Source organism: Ursus arctos, unplaced genomic scaffold, assembly GCF_023065955.2.
Source record: "Ursus arctos isolate Adak ecotype North America unplaced genomic scaffold, UrsArc2.0 scaffold_19, whole genome shotgun sequence".
NCBI classification, from domain to species: domain Eukaryota; kingdom Metazoa; phylum Chordata; class Mammalia; order Carnivora; family Ursidae; genus Ursus; species Ursus arctos.
In genome coordinates, this window is record NW_026622863.1 from 46,781,325 (window position 1) to 46,799,039 (window position 17,715).

Sequence of the window (17,715 nt, forward strand, 5' to 3'; positions counted from 1 at the left end):
CATTCCGTGGGCTGCCTCTTAGTTTTTTTGACTGTTTCCTTGGCTGTGCAGAAGCTTTTTATCTTGATGAAGTCCCATAGGTTCATTTTATCTTTTGTTTCTCTTGCCTTTGGAGATGTGTCATGAAAAAGGTTGCTTTGGCCGATGTCGTAGAGGTTGCTGCCTATGTTCTCCTCTAGAATTTTGATGGATTCCTGTCTCACATCGAGGTCTTTCATCCATTTGGAGTTTATTTTGTGTATGGTGTGAGAGAGTGGTCAAGTTTCATTCTTTTGCATGTGGCTGTCCAATTTTCCCAGCACCATTTATTGAAGAGACTGTCTTTTTTCCACTGGATGTTTTTTCCTGCTTTATCAAAGATTAGTTGCCCAAAGAGCTGAGGGTCCATTTCTGGGTTCTCTATTCTGTTCCATTGGTCTATGTGTCTGTTTTTGTGCCAGTACCATGCTGTCTTTGTGATCACAGCTTTGTAGTACAGCTCGAAATCTGGCATTGTGATGCCCCCAGCTTTGTTTTTCCTTTTCAACAGTTCCTTGGAGATTCGGGGCCTTTTCTGGTTCCATACAAATTTAAGGACTATTGGTTCCAGTTCTTTGAAAAATGTCCTCGGTATTTTGATCGGGATAGCATTGAAAGTGTAGATTGCTCTGGGTAGCATGGACATTTTAACTATGTTAATTCTTCCGATCCATGAGTGTGGAATATTTTTCCATCTTTTTATGTCTTCCTCAATGTCTTCCAAGAGTGATTTATAGTTTCTAGAATATAGGTCCTTTAGGTCTCTGGTTAAGTTAATTCCAAGGTAACGTATGGTTTTTGGTGCTATTGTAAATGGGATGGATTCCCTAATTTCTCTTTCTTCAGTCTCATTATTCGTGTATAGAAATGCAACTGATTTCTGAGCATTGATTTTGTACCCTGCCACATTACTGAATTGCTCTATAACTTCTAATAGTTTGGGAGTGGATTCTTTTGGGTTTTCCATATAGAGTATCATGTCATCTGCGAAGAGAGACATTTTGACTCCTTCTTTGCCGATTTGGATACCTTTTATCCCTTTTTGTTGTCTGATTGCTGTCGCAAGGACTTCTAGTACTATGTTGAATAATAGTGGCGAGAGTGGGCATCCTTGTCGTGTTCCTGATCTTAAGGGAAAGGCTTCCAGCTTTTCCCCATTGAGAGTAATATTTGCTGTAGGCTTTTCATAGATGGCTTTTATGAGATTGAGAAATGTACCCTCTATTCCTACACTCTGAAGGGTTTTAATCAGGAAAGGATGCTGTATTTTGTCAAATGCTTTTTCTGCATCTTTTTTTTTTTTTAAAGATTTTATTTATTTATGTGACAGAGAGACAGCCAGCAAGAGAGGGAACACAGCAGGGGGAGTGGGAGAGGAAGAAGCAGGCTCCCAGCGGAGGAGCCCGATGTGGGACTCGATCCCGGATCGCCAGGATCATGCCCTGAGCCGAAGGCAGACGCTTTAACGACTGCGCCACCCAGGCGCCCCCTTTTTCTGCATCTTTTGAGAGAATCATATGATTTCTGAATTTTTCTCTCTGGATAAAATCTAAGACACTGATAGATTTGCGAATGTTGCACCACCCCTGCATCCTAGGGATGAATCCCACTTTGTCATGATGGATAGTCCTTTTAATATACAGTTGGATTCTATTAGCCAAGATCTTGTTGAGGATTTTGGCGTCCATATTCATTAGGGAAATCGGTCTGTAATTCTCCTTTTTGATGGGGTCTTTGCCTGGTTTGGGGATCAAGGTAATATTGGCCTCATAGAATGAGTTTGGTAGCTTTCCTTCTGTTTCTATTTTTTGAAATAGCTTTAGGAGAATAGGTATTATTTCTTCTTTGAATGTTTGGTAGAATTCCCCAGGATAACCGTCCGGGCCTGCAGTTTAGTTTTAGAAAGAATTGAATGGCTCTAAATTTGAGTGTTTACATGCAGGTTCAGGGAAATTCCTTCATTCACCTAAGTCTTTTAAAAAGTTTCTTTCAAAAACAGTATATTTTCTGGGCCCCCTGTTATCTGCAGATTCCTGGCTTCTGGGACTTTAGTTCCAATCAATCCAGGGCTTCTCTGTGTTGTAGCTTCTGCTTCCCTTGCAATTCCTGCAGCCTCTTCAATTCCTGTTGCCTTGCCTGCTTGTGGCTCTTACAGTCTCATCACTTCTGCTGCCTCATGGATCTTGTCTGTTCAAGCCTTCTGCTGCTTTGTGGATCTCAAATTCAGGGTTTTTCCTCATGGTTTCTGTTCCTCATGACTCCTGCTACATTGTGGCTCCTGTTGCTTCATGGCTTGTGTCCTTTTGGCCCACTGTTGTCTTGATGCTTCATGGCTCCTGCTGCCTTATGGTCCCACATTCTCATGATATGAGGCCCCCAAAGGCCAAAGGCAAGCAAGGAGGGTAGCAGGGGAAAAAAAGGTAGCAGTAGTACCAGGAGGAGTATAAATACGGCCAGGAAGTTGAGTTACCATTTTGGGAAGCACTAGAGAAGGGAGCAACAGATGCCCGCAGCTGAGGAGGTGACAAGATAAGCCAGGCTCTAGAGCTGCTTTGGATCATGAACGATTTTCAAGTTTCTGTTCTTCTATGAGGCCCTCTATGTAGCTGACTTTGTCCTCCTTATTTCCCTGTGAATGTTTCAATAAAACTCCATCACTCAAAATGAAGAAATAAATAAATTAAATAAAAATAAAACCAATATATTTTAATTTCTTAATAAAATTTCTATTAGTTTCTTATTCTTTCTTTAGGTATTTTATATTGCAACTGTGTGTAACAAATTACCTTTTCCCCCTAATAGTTTGCTGCTGGTAGTAGAAACTTTCAATTTTGTTACTTAATTTCTGACTGCCACTGAATTCTTTTTTTTAAAGATTTTACTTTTTATTTGACAGAGAGAGAGAGCGAGAGTGAGAGAGAGAGAGCAAGTAGGCAGAGTGGCAGGCAGAGGGACAGGGAGAAGCAGACTCCCTGCTGAACAGGGAGCTTGATGTGGGACTCGATCCCAGGACCCTGGGATCATGACCTGAGCTGAGAGCAGACACTTAACCAACTGAACCGCCCAAGCACCCCATGCCACTGAATTCTAAATAATTCTAGTTGTTTTACTTGGCATTCTTGTTTCTTTTTTAAAAAGATTTTATTTATTTATTTATTTGAGAGAGAGAGAGAGAGAGGGACCATGAGAAGGGGGAGGATCAGAGGGAGAAGCAGACTCCCTGCTGAGCAGGAAGCCTGATGCCGGACTCAATCCTGGGACTCCAGGATCATGAACTGAGCTGAAGGCAGTCATTAAACCAACTGAGCCACCCGGGTGATTTTTTTTTTTTTTAAGATTTTATTTATTTATTTGAGACAGAGAGAGAGGGCTTGCACAAGCAGGGGGAGCAGCAGAGGGAGAGGGAGAAGTGGGCTCCCCGCTGAGCAGGGAGCCTGATATGAAGCTTGATCCCAGAACGCTGGAATCATGACCTAAGCTGAAGGCAGACACTTAACGAACTGAGCAATCCAGGTGCCCCTGTATACTTGTTTCTTAGAAAAACAAGACTATCAGAGGCATGATAAATATGACTTTTCTTTATAATAATTACTTATTCCTTGATGAAGAAACATTTAGCACTTTTACTGTGAGTCCTTATATGTGGGAGCTTATTAAACATTCAGGCAGGGTCAGAGTTACATCAGCAAGATGGTGGAATAGTAAGTTCCAGCCCTTGTTCCCCCATAGAAACATTACTTAACAATGCTATTTGGACCAAAATAGCCTAATGAGAGTTCCAGAAAACAGCTACGAAGTTGCAGTACCCCAGGCAAGCACAAAGCTGAGAACAGTTACATTAAAATCTGTAGGAAGAATAATTTCCCATTACCCATGTCAGCCCCTCCTCCAAGCTTGCACAGATCAGCACCTAAGAGAGAACCCCCTGGCTTACAAATTCTACCTAGAGGAGAAAGGGGAGTGAAGCATGCATTCAAAATTCTGGCTTTGGAGGGCTGCCCAAGGCACTGGTTTCTGTCTTGTCTCACTAAATGTGCTGATGGAATTGGCATAGTTTGGATACTTGTGGACCACTGAGAACAGAGAAAATTGGTGAGAAGCTTGCTGTTGCTGGCACAGCTCAGTGTGATCAGAAAGTGTACAATTTGAGGCTTCTTCCTTGGTAGGGAGGGAGTAGAGTGGAACATACGTCCTGTGTTCTGGCTCTTCAGAGGGCTGCCAAGAGACTGGTTTCTGTCCAGCTTCATTCTCAAGCACTTAATAAAACCAGCATAGTTTGAATCCCTGAGGGCTGCTGAGAACAAAGAAGACAGGTGCGGGTCCCCTGAGTCGAGCTGGATAGGTACCAGACCAACCTGAACATCCACAGAAACAGCCTGAGATGCAGGAAGATACATCTGGATCTCTACAGATGAACATCTCCAGCGCTGAGTATTGAGGTACGAAGCGGGGAGCCGTGAAACCGCGCACAGATATCGGAAGATAAATGGAAGGGGGAGGGAGCCGCCGCGTTTGGGCACCGGGAAGCGGTAGCCACCTGCACGGGGGAGCGGGTGGATTCTCGGACCTTCACCTGTGAGAGAGCAGACTGAGACCGTGAGCCGGGGAACGCGCACCACCAGACTGAAACGGAGCTGCGGTGTGCTCACTGGAACCAGACTAAGACCGGGAGCTCCGGGAGCGCGCGGGGGTGGCTGGCGGCTGGCGGTGTTAGAAACAAAGGACAGAGACGCACCAGCCCTGGAAGTGAGGGCTGTGACGCCGGGTGTGGGGCGCACATCCCGGGACGCTGCAGGGTTGAGCAGCACCAACAGAAACAGAGTTAAAGTGGCCAGAAGACCCCAGTGGAGAGCTGTCTGCGATCCCGCAGTTCTGAGACAGAGGCTGAGATTCAGCCACTGCTGCTCTGACTCTCAGAAGAGGCACAGCAAACCGCCAGGGAAAGCCACCAGAGAACAAAAGCCTGGAAACACCGGCTCACAGTGTGCCCATCCCCATCCCCATCCCCCCTCGCAGGGGACACGGAGACTCTACCCAAACAGGGTTGCCTGAGTATCAGCGCAGCAGGCCCCTCCCCCAGAAGGCAGGCTGAAAAATCAAGAAGCCAACATCCCTAAGATCCCTATAAAACAAGAGCACACGGCCTGGGTCCCGGTCAATAATTTGGGCTCTGGACAACCCCGCAACCTCTCAGAATGACGAGAAGGAGAAATCCCCCCAGCAAAGAAAAGACAATGAGTCTGTGGCCTCTGCCACAGAACTAATGGATATGGATATAACCAAATTATCAGAAATGGAATTCAGAGTAACAATGGTCAAGATGATGTGCAGACTTGAAAAAAGTATTAATGAAAATGTTAATGAGAATATAGAATCTCTAAGGGCGAAATGAGAGCGAATCTGGCAGAAATTAAAAATTCTATGAGCCAAATGCGGTCAAAACTAGAAGCTCTGACGGCCAGGGTCAATGAGGCGGAAGAAGGTATCAGCGAATTGGAGGATGGGGTAGTAGAAGAGAAAGCTAAAATAGAATCTGGACTCAAAAAAAAATCCATGCTCAAGAATGTAGGTTACGGGAGATTACTGACTCAATGAAAAGTTCCAATGTCAGAATCATAGGCATCCCTGAGGGGGTGGAGAAAAACAGAGGTCTAGAAGAGATATTTGAACAAATTGTAGCTGAAAACTTCCCTAATCTAGCAAGGGAAACAAACATTCGTGTCCAAGAGGCAGAGAGGACCCCTCCCAAGCTCAACCACGACAAACCTATGCCATGTCACGTCATAGTGCATTTCGCAAATATTAGATCCAAGGATACAGTATTGAAACCGGCCAGGGCAAAGAAATTTCTCATGTACCAAGGCAAAGGTATCAGAATTATGTCAGACCTGTCTACACAGACCTGGAATGAGAGAAAGGGTTGGGGGGGGCATTTTTAAAGTTCTTTCAGAGAAAAACATGCAGCCAAGGATCCTTTATCCAGCAAGGCTGTCATTCAGAATTGATGGAGAGATAAAGACCTTCCAGAATCGCCAGTCACTGACCAATTTCGTAACCACGAAACCAGAACTACAGGAGATATTGTGGGGGGTTCTATAAAAGTAAAAAGGCCCCAAGAGTGACACAGAACAGAAAGTCACAATGTATAGAAACGAAGACTTTACTGGCAACATGGCATCATTAAAATCATCTCTCTCAATAATCAGTCTCAATGTAAATGGCCTAAATGCTCCCATGAAACACCACAGGGTTGCAGATTGGATAGTAAGACATGACCCATCCATTTGCTGTCTACAAGGGACTCATTTTGAACCTAAAGATACATCCAGACTGAAAGTAAAGGGATGGAATACCATCTTTCATGCCAATGGACCTCAAAAGAAAGCTGGGGTAGCAATTCTCATATCAGACAGATTGGATTTTAAACTAAAGACTATAGTTAGGGACACAGAAGGGCACTATATTATTCTTAAAGGATGTATCCAACAAGTGGATATGACAATTATAAATGTCTATGCCCCCACCAGGGGAGCAGCAAGATACACAAGCCAACTCTTAACCAGAATAAAGAGACATATAGATAAAAATATGTTAATAGTAGGGGACCTCAACACTCCACTAACAGAAATAGACAGAGCACCTAAGCAGAAAATCGACAAAGAAACAAGGGCTTTGAATGCCATACTCGATGAGTTGGACCTCATAGATATATAGAACACTACACCCCAGAACCAAAGAATACTCATTCTATTCTAATGCCCATGGAACATTGTCAAGAATAGACCATGTTCTGGGTCACAAAACAGGTCTCAACCAATACCAAAAGACTGAAATTATTCCCTGCATATTCTCAGACCACAGTGCTTTGAAATTGGAACTCAACCACAAGGAAAAATTTGGAAGAAACTCAAACACTTGGAGACTAAGAACCATCCTGCTCAGGAATGATTTGATAAACCAGGAAATCAAAAATCAATTTAAACAATTTAGGGAGACCAATGAGAATGAAAACACAACGGTCCAAAACCAATGGGATACTGCAAAGGCAGTCCTAAGTTGGAAATACATAGCCATCCAAGACTCACTCAAAAGAATAGAAAAATCTAAAATGCAGTTTTTATATTCTCACCTCAAGAAGCTAGAACAGCAACAGAGGGACAGGCCTAATCCACGCACGAGGAAGCAGTTGACCAAGATTAGAGCAGAAATCAATGAATTAGAAACCAGGAGTACAGTAGAGCAGATCAACAGAACTAGAAGCTGGTTCTTTGAGAGAATTAATAAAATTGACAGACCACTGGCAAGACTTATCCAAAAGAATAGAGAAAGGACCCAAATTAATAAAATTATGAATGAAAAAGGAGAGTTCAAAACCAACACCAATGAAATCGGAAGGATTATCGGAAACTTTTATCAACAGCTATATGCCAATAAATTAGGCAATCTGGAAGAGATGGAGGCCTTCCTGGAAACCTATAAACTACCAAGACTGAAACAGGAAGAAATTGATTTTTTAAACAGGCCAATTAATTATGAAGAGATTGAGTCAGTGATAAACAACCTTCCAAATAACAAAACTCCAGGCCCGGATGGTTTTCCTGGGGAATTCTACCAAACATTCAAAGAAGAAATAATACCTATTCTCCTAAAGTTATTTCAAAAAATAGAAACAGAAGGAAAGCTACCAAACTCATTCTATGAGGCCAATATTACCTTGATCCCCAAACCAGGCAAAGACCCCATCAAAAAGGAGAATTACAGACCGATTTCCCTAATGAATATGGACGCCAAAATCCTCAAAAAGATCCTTGCTAATAGAATCCAACAGTACATTAAAAGGATTATCCATCACGACCAAGTGGGATTCATACCTGGGATGCAAGCGTGGCTCAACATTTGCAAATCGATCAGTGTGATACATCATATCAACAAGAAAAGACTCAGGAACCATATGATCCTCTCAATTGATGCAGAAAAAGCATTTGACAAAATACAGCATCCTTCCCTGATTAAAACCCTTCAGGGTGTAGGAATAGAGGGTACATTTCTCAATCTCATAAAAGCCATCTATGAAAAGCCTACAGCAAATATTATTCTCAATGGGGAAAAGCTGGAAGCCTTTCCCTTAAAATCAGGAACACGACAAGGATGCCCACTCTCGCCACTATTATTCAACATAGTACTAGAAGTCCTTGCAACAGCAATCAGACAACAAAAAGGGATCAAAGGTATCCAAATCAGCAAAGAAGGAGTCAAAATGTCTCTCTTCGCAGATGACATGATACTCTATATGGAAAACCCAAAAGAATCCACTCCCAAACTATTAGAAGTTATAGAGCAATTCAGTAACGTGGCGGGATACAAAAATCAATGCTCAGAAATCAGTTGCATTTCTATACACGAATAATGAGACTGAAGAAAGAGAAATTAGGGAATCCATCCCATTTACAATAGCACCAAAAACCATACATTACCTTGGAATTAACGTAACCCGAGACCTAAAGGACCTATATTCTAGAAACTACAAATCACTCTTGAAAGACATTGAGGAAGACATAAAAAGATGGAAAAATATTCCACGCTCATGGATCGGAAGAATTAACATAGTTAAAATGTCCATGCTACCCAGAGCAATCTACACTTTCAATGCTATCCCGATCAAAATACCGAGGACATTTTTCAAAGAACTGGAACCAATAGTCCTTAAATTTGTATGGAACCAGAAAAGGCCCCGAATCTCCAAGGAACTGTTGAAAAGGAAAAACAAAGCTGGGGGCATCACAATGCCAGATTTCGAGCTGTACTACAAAGCTGTGATTACAAAGACAGCATGGTACTGGCACAAAAACAGACACACAGACCAATGGAACAGAATAGAGAACCCAGAAATGGACCCTCGGCTCTTTGGGCAACTAATCTTTGATAAAGCAGGAGAAAACATCCGGTGGAAAAAAGACCGTCTCTTCAATAAATGGTGCTGGGAAAATTGGTCAGCTATATGCAAAAGAATGAAACTTGACCACTCTCTCACACCATACACAAGATAAACTCCAAATGGATGAAAGTCCTCGATGTGAGACAGGAATCCATCAAAATCCTAGAGGAGAACATAAGCAGCAACCTCTATGACATCAGCCAAAGCAACCTTTTTCATGACACATCTCCAAAGGCAAGAGAAACAAAAGATAAAATGAACCTATGGGACTTCATCAAGATAAAAAGCTTCTGCACAGCCAAGGAAACAGTCAAAAAAACTAAGAGGCAGCCCACAGAATGGGAGAATATATTTGCAAAGGATGCTACAGATAAAAGACTGGTATCCAAGATCTACAAAGAACTTCTCAAACTCAATACACGAGAAACAAATAAACAAATCATAAAATGGGCAGAAGATATGAACAGACACTTTTCCAATGATGACATACAAATGGCTAACAGACACATGAAAAAATGTTCAAAATCATTAGCCATCAGGGAAATGCAAATCAAAACCACACTAAGATACCACGCTACGCCAGTTAGAATGGAAAAAAAATGACAAGGCAGGAAACAACAAATGTTGGAGAGGTTGTGGAGAAAGGGGATCCCTCTTACACTGTTGGTGGGAATGCAAGTTGGTACAACCACTTTGGAAAACAGTGTGGAGGTCCCTTAAAAAGTTATAAATTGAGCTACCCTATGACCCAGTCATTGCACTACTAGGTGTTTACCCCAAAGACACAGACATAGTGAAGAGAAGGGCCACATGCACCCCAATGTTCATAGCAGCATTGTCCACAATAACTAAATCATGGAAGGAACTGAGATGCCCTTCAACAGATGAGTGGATTAAGAAGCTGTGGTCCATATATACAATAGAATATCCCTCAACTAACGGAAAGAACGAGTTCTCAACATTTGCTGTGACATGGATGGCACTGGAGGAGATAATGCTAAGTGAAATAAGTCAAGCAGAGAAAGACAATTATCATATGATTTCTCTCATCTATGGAACATAAGAACTAGGAAGATCAGTAGGGAAGAAAGGGATAAGGAAAGGGGGGGTAATCAGAAGGGGGAATGAAGCATGAGAGACTATGGACTCTGAGAAACAAACTGAGGCCTTCAAAGGGGAGGGAGGTGGGGGAACGGGATAGACTGGTGATGGGCAGTAAGGAGTGCACGTATTGCATGGTGCACTGGGTGTTATACGCAACTAATGAATCATTGAACTTTACATCAGAAACCAGGGATGTACTGTATGGTGACTAACATAATATATTAAAAAAAAAACATTAAAATTAAGAAGAAAAAGAAAAACCCCTGGGGGGGGCGGGAAAGACAGGTGGGGAATAGTTTGCTGCAGTCAGTATGCTTTGGTTTAATCAGGAGGAGCATAACCTGAGGCTTTTCCCTTGTAAGGGAGGGAGAGAAGTGGAGCATGTGTCCAGCTCCATGCAATCCAGAAGGCTGTCTGACAGACTGGTATTTGTCTTACCTTAGGGCACTAATGGGGAGCCAGCATACTTGGGATGCCTCCTGGCCATTGAGAACAAGGGAGAGAGGATAGCTTGCTGCTATAGAACCAGACAACTTGCAGTACAACAAACATATACTAGAGTGTGTAATACACTCCTATAAAAGAAACTGGCAAGCCTCTCTAATTGAGAAATTGCACACATAGTCCCAGAGAAGTTGCACACCTACAAAAAAAGATTTCAGAGGACTCCAGAATCTCTCCCCAGGCTTATTGGCGATGGTCTTCTATATGAAGCCAGTCCATAAAGACTGGAAAAAGTGGTTGTCTTTTGAAATCATAGATCTGAACACAAAGTTATGATACATATAAAGAAATAAGCATGGCTCAAACCCAGGAGCAAAATAAACCTCCAGAAATTGATCCTAAAGGAATGGAAGTATATGACTTACCTAAAAAATAATTCAAAATAACCATCATAAAGACGCTTTACATGCTCAAGAAAATGATGCACAAACAAAATGAGAATATCAACAAAGAGGGTTATTAAAAAAAAAAAAAGAACCAAACAGAAATCTGCAGACTAACGAATATAATAATTGAACTGAAAAATTCACTAGAGGGATTCAACAGGTGACTTGATCAAGCAGAATAATCAATGAATTCAAAGATAGATCACTTAAAGTTATCCAGTCAGAGGAATAAAAAGAAAAATGAAAAAAAGAGTGAAGAAAGCCTAAGGGACTTATGGAATACCATAAAATGGACAAATATATGCATTATGGGAGTCCCAGAGAAAAAAGGAAAGAGAAGGGGGCAGAAAACTTATTTATTTATTTTTTATTATAATAATATTTTTTTATTATATGATGTTAGTCACCATACAGTACATCCCTGGTTTTTGATGTAAAGTTCCTTGATTCATTAGTTGCGTATAACACCCAGTGCACCATGCAATACGTGCCTGCCTTACTACCCATCACCAGCTTATCCCATTCCCCCACCCCCTCCCCTCTGAACCCCTGTTTGCAGAAAACTTATTTTAAAAAATAATGGCTAAAAACTTCCCAAGTTGGGGGAAGAAAATGGATGGCAGATTCAAGTAGCCCTGTAGATTTCGAGTAGGATGAATCCAAAGAAGCCCACACTGAGACACATTATAGTTGAGCCTTGAACAATGTGGGGATTGGGAGCACTGATCCCATCTTATCAACATACAGTGAAAAAAAAATCCATGTATAACTTTGACTTTCCTTTAAACTTAATAGCCTACTGTTGACCAAAAGCATTACTGATAACATAAACAGTGGATTAACAGATATGTTGTATGTTATCTATATAATATACTGTATTCTTACAATAAACTAGAGAAAAGAACATGTTATTAAGAAAACCATAAGGAAGACAGGGGTGCCTGGGTGGCTCAGTCAGTTGAGTGTCTGACTCTTGATTTCGGCTCAGGTCATGCTCTTGGGGTGGTGGTTTTGAGCCCTATGTTGGACTCTGCACTCAGTGGGGAGTCTGCTTGGGGTTCTGTCTCTCCCTCTCTCCCTGCTTGTGCACTCTCTCTCTAAAATAAATAAATCTTTTAAAAAAGAAAATTATAAGGAAGACAGAATACATGGACAGTACTGTACTGTATTTATAAAAAAAAAAAATCTATGTATAAGTTGACCTGTACAGTTCAAACCTATGTTGTTCAAGGGTCAACTGTATAATCAAATTGTCAAAACTCAAAGATAAAGAGACAATTTTGAAAGCAGCAAGAGAAAAGCAGCTTGTCATGTATATGGAAAACCCTGTAAGACTCTCAGCAGATGCTTTGCAGACCAGAAGGGAGTGGGATAATATATTCAACATGCTGAAAGAAAAAAATGCCAGTCAAGAACTAATATATCTGGCAAAACCATCCTTCGAAAATGAAGGAGAAATAAAGACTTTCCCAGAAAAACAAAAGCTGAGGGACTTCATCACTGCTAGATCTGCCTTACAAGGAATGCTAAAGGGAATCCTTCGAGTTAAAATGAAAGAATGCTAATTAGTAATATAAAAGCATATGAGGGGTGCCTGGCTGGCTCAGTTGGTGGAGCATGTGATTCTTGACCTTGAGGTTGTGAGTTCAAGCCCCACATTGGGTGTAGAGATTACTTAAAAAAAAAAAAAAAGCAAACGCAAGTATAAAGCTCACTGTTAAGTACATAGACAAATACAGAATATTATAAAACTGTAATGGTGGTACATAAATCACTTTTAATTCTGGGTATAGAAGTTAAAAGACAGACGTGTAAGAAAGTAAACTAAAATGTGTTAATAGATGCACAATATAAAAAGACACAATTCATGACATCAATAACAAAATGTGAGGGGAGAGAAAAGTGTTGAGTATCTCTATGCAACTTAAATTAAGTAGTTGTCAGCTTAATACAGATGGCTATAACCACAAGATGTTTTATATAAGCCTCATAATAACCACAAAGGCAATACTGATAGAAGATACACACCAAAAAAAAGGAAAGGAATCAAAGCATGACACTACAAAAAATAATTGCTGAAGCATAAAGGAAGATAGTAAGAGAGGAAAAGAGGGAGAAAAAAGACACAGGACAAATAGAAAACAACAAAATGTTAACAGTAAGTCCTTCACTGTCAATAATTATTTTAGATATAAATGCATTAAACTCCCCAATCAAAAGATAGAGTGCTGAATGTATAAACATAATCCAACTATATGTTGTCTATAAGACACTCACTTTAGATTTAAGGACACATATAGGCTGAAAGTGAAGTATGGAAAAAGACATTCTATGCAAATGGTAGCCAAAAGAAAGCAGGGGTGTCCATAATCATATCAGACAAAATAGACTATGTAAAAAATTCAAGCAGGACATAAAAATATAAAGTGAAAACACTTGAAAGCCTACTATCTTGTGATAATAATTCTTAGTATTTTTAAAACCATCTTTTATTTTTTTTACTTTTTTATTTTTGAGTTTTTAATTTATCTTTTATTGAGGTATAATTGACATACAACAGTATATTAGTTTCAGGCATACAACATGATTCAACATTTGCATGTATTGCAAAAGATCTAGTTAATATCCAAAACGTCCAGTTAATATCCATCACCACAGTTACACATTTTTTTTATTTTAATGTTTTTTATTATATTATGTTAGTCACCATACAGTACACCCCGGTTTCTGATGTAAAGTTCGATGATTCATCAGTTGTGTATAACACCCAGTGCACCATGCAATACGTGCCCTCCTTACTACCCATCACCAGTCTATCCCATTCCCCCACCCCCCTCCCCTCTGAGGCCCTCAGTTTGTTTCTCATACTCCATAAACCATCTTTTAACACATATACATGTAAATAACAGAGATGTGTGTATGTATTTTATACTTTTAACAAGAACTATACTTTTAACAAGAACTTCATTGGTTACCTATCCGTTTCTCCTTTGTACATACACCTTCACAAGTACCTACAGTCCCTCAATGTAGAACATGTTAAAAATCCGATGTACATATCCCACATCTTTCTCCACGTTTATAGTCACATATTTAAAAATACACACAGTTACATATTCAATTCCTATATTAAAATGTTTTTAATTTCATCACTGATAAACTAATACTTATAACTGACGAGGAATATATCAAAGTAACAGCAAACAATTGTGTAAATATAATCCAGTTTAAGAAATACAATACATAAAATAACTTTTTGTTGTTGTTAGAACAACTCAGCAAAATAAAATTCTGGTTTATTGTTGGATAACATTGTTCCACATATACATCAAACAGACCAAAGAAAATAAACAGAAACTTCATAGGCAAAAAAAGAAAAAAAAAACTTTTACCTTTGGCCTTTTCAACCATCTCATAGAAACCAACTACTTACAGTACAGCTAAGTACATACACACAAAAAAATTACTAGAACACTCGGAATAAGATTTTTTGCTGTTGTTTTGCTTTTTTTTTTTTTTTACAAGGTTTTATTTTCACCTTTGAGATTATAACGAATAGGGTCACACCACAAGAAAGTCAGAAGTAGGGCAGAGGGCGCTCACAAGGCTGGTTTGGCCATCTGAGATCACTAAAAATGGCTGACCTCTAACAATATGTACAAAAATATAATTATAAAATACAAATTTCCCCTTTTGAAATGCTTTTAAGAAAAAAAGCAGGGCCGTGGAAGTTTTGGTTCTTTTTTTCTTCCCTGTTGCAGATTCCTGTTGTGGTTTTGGGTGGGTGGTGGAGTGGTGTGTCATTTGTAGGTGGCACTGACCACGTGGGGCATGGGTGTGTGGGACTCTCCCCTTGAAAGTGACCACGTTCAGAATCTGAGATGGGGGGGGAGGGGTGAATAGGTTATGGTAGCCTTTGTTGTTGTTAAATTTAACTTTTCCTTTGTTGCTGTCCAGTCATCCTCATAGGTCTTCTTCATTTTTTTTTTAAAAGATTTTATTTATTTATTTGACAGAGATAGAGACAGCCAGCGAGAGAGGGAACACAAGCAGGGGGAGTGGGAGAGGAAGAAGCAGGCTCATAGCGGAGGAGCCTGATGTGGGGCTCGATCCCATAATGCCAGGATCACGCCCTGAGCCAAAGGCAGACACTTACCCGCTGTGCCACCCAGGCACCCCCCTCATAGGTCTTCTGTTTCTTGGTGTCGACATCATCATCCTCATCATCTACTGCTTGTGTGTCCGTAGCTGCCTAAGCCTCCCCATCTTCCTCTCCATCCTCTTCCTCGCCATCACCTTCCAATTTCTCCTCCTCTTCCTCCCGCCCCCTTTTACCTCTTCTTCATCTTGTTGGCCTCCTGCTCCCCATTTTCCTCATGAGCTTTTCCATTAAAAGGTGTGTCTCTTCCATTCTCTGCCTCCTCCACAATTCTCCTGTAAGTCCTTGGTGGTGATCTCGGAGCTGGTGTCCACGGCTGTCTCTGACATGACGTGGCACACCGGTGATCCGATGCAGCTGATTAAAAAGAAAGCAAGAGTTGGAGGACTCTGGCAATAAAGTTGCCGGAGTGTGTGGTGGTGGATGAGGTGCGCAGCAGAGGTGGTCACAGCAAACCGGGAGCTGGACACGGGAACAATGCAAAGACGGCTTTTCAGAGCAGCCAGTGGGGTCATGAAATAACTTTGAATCCCTTTGCAATCGTATCTTTTCATGTTTCCTCCTCTCTGAATTTACTACATTCCTGAATTTATTTACCACATCCTTGTTTTCCATTACCTTCCACTTAAGCACAAAGTATCATTTATTTTGCTTCTTTCTAAAATTTTATGAGTGGAACAGTATATATATATTTCTATGGCTCATTGCTCATCATATGTTAGATTCAGTAATTTTCACTGCTGTGTACTATTCTAGTGTAAAAGTATTCCACACCTAATTATCCATCCTACTTTTGATGGGCATGTTTCATTTCCAGATTTGTTACTACAGTGATATTAGTGAAACCAATGTAACTATGTTTTATGACAGGGAATTTCAAGGATTTTTACTTGTGATGAAACTAGTTAGGATGAAGCAAAAGAGAGACTTTTGGAGGAGAAACAACAACAAAAAAGGTCAGGAAAAAAACCTTTTTTTTCCCCAGGAACATTCGGGAGTTTCTTCTGAAATTGTGATAGAAAAGGAATTTTATCTTCTTCCCTAATACTACATCCATTAGCTCTTCATCTATTTTTATCTACCATTTCAGATCTGAAGAAAAAGTGTCAGAAATGTCAGAAGAAATACAAATATTTAGGTTCAAAATTGCCAACTGCAACAGAGGAATCAGGCACTGTTCAGGATATGGTAGCCTGGTTTTTGTTTACTCAGAATATGACAAAATGTAATTATCACTTTTTGAATAAGACAAGTAGTGTTCTGATAGACTATGCAGTCTCAAACAGGTTCCTTTCCTTGCATGACCTATAAACTAGGACATCTGATTCCCTAATTCTGGGGTCTGCTCTAATCTACCTGCTTCCATAAGTAGGAAATTATTTCCTTAGTCTAGGGTTTTCAAAGTTACCTGGTTAAGTACCCTGAACATTACAGAAGATCGGAAACCTACAGCAGCCACTCCATGACTGGACGTTACTTTGATTACTTCTTTCTTTTAAAATGTTGATTTGCATTCTTTCTGATAAAACAGCATTGATTCATGATAAAATATCATTTTAAAATCATATGGCAGATAAATTGCAAATATTTTTCTGCATCTTAAATCTGATACTCCAAGAAGATGTAATAACACTACTCTATTTTATAGATAATGAAACTGTGGAAATAATGAAACTCACTATCCTAACATAGTCACAATTATTCAGGCACATATAGTGACTGGCAGTCAGATAATCAAACTAACACATACTAAGCCAGATAACGCTGCACTGTTTTGTGTGTTTTTTTTTTTTTTAATCTCAGCTGGAGAGTGATCCCCTTTCATAATCACCATAGTATGCACACAAAAGAGAAGTCTATAAAAAAATCTCACAAATATTAAGTCGTCCTCGATTACTGATATTCACACACAATGTCATAGATCTCGTCTTTCCGTCCAAAGAGACCTTTGCATATGATCACAATATCAATTCACGACCACGTATTGTTGCTTTTCAACAGTGGTATATAATCTCCAACACAAACCGCCTTACACCTAAGGAAACAAAGATTCACACTAGCACAAACATCGCATGAATATAAACAACTCCATTTAAGGTCCCACTAACCGACCTGGACCCACAAACTCACCCAGAGGAAGACGCACCCATCTGTCCAACTGCCAGACCCTGCTCCAGTCTCTCGTAAACGAGGTAAGCTGGTGGCCTAGCTCAGGGTTATTCTCATGGACCTTACCTGAGATGTTCCCGCTCACTAAAGCCTAAGTCCCTGGTCACCAACTCCCCCCACCCCCTTTCCCATCTCCACCTTCTCTGGAGTCCAGAATGCGTTCCTCAGCCTTCCTTGAGAACCATTCATCAAAGACTACAACCATTCATCAAAGATGTTGTTTGACAGCAGCATAAAAGACAACTGAGCCGCGAGGCTCGCCGAGGCGGGACCTACTCTTGCAGCAAAGACTAGAACGAACTCCGGGTTGACTTTGGAAAAAGCGCTTTTGCTACGCGTAGCCGAGTTGGATGCTGGGAGCATTCTGAGAGTCCAGGGTCCCAGCTTCCGGGGATTTGCCAGCCGTGGACTACATTTCCCAGAAGTCTCCCGGCACAGTC

General features: G+C 40.6%; 1 long non-coding RNA gene across 1 annotated transcript; it reads right to left on the reverse strand.

The window, feature by feature from the left end:
• Positions 1-13,605: 13,605 nt before the first annotated feature.
• LOC130544106 (uncharacterized) lies at positions 13,606-17,625 on the reverse strand. The gene is made up of 3 exons (XR_008960092.1): positions 17,414-17,625; positions 16,980-17,141; positions 13,606-15,463 (listed from the first exon to the last, which is right to left on the reverse strand). It is a non-coding gene; the product is annotated as an uncharacterized LOC130544106 (long non-coding RNA).
• Positions 17,626-17,715: the final 90 nt, after the last annotated feature.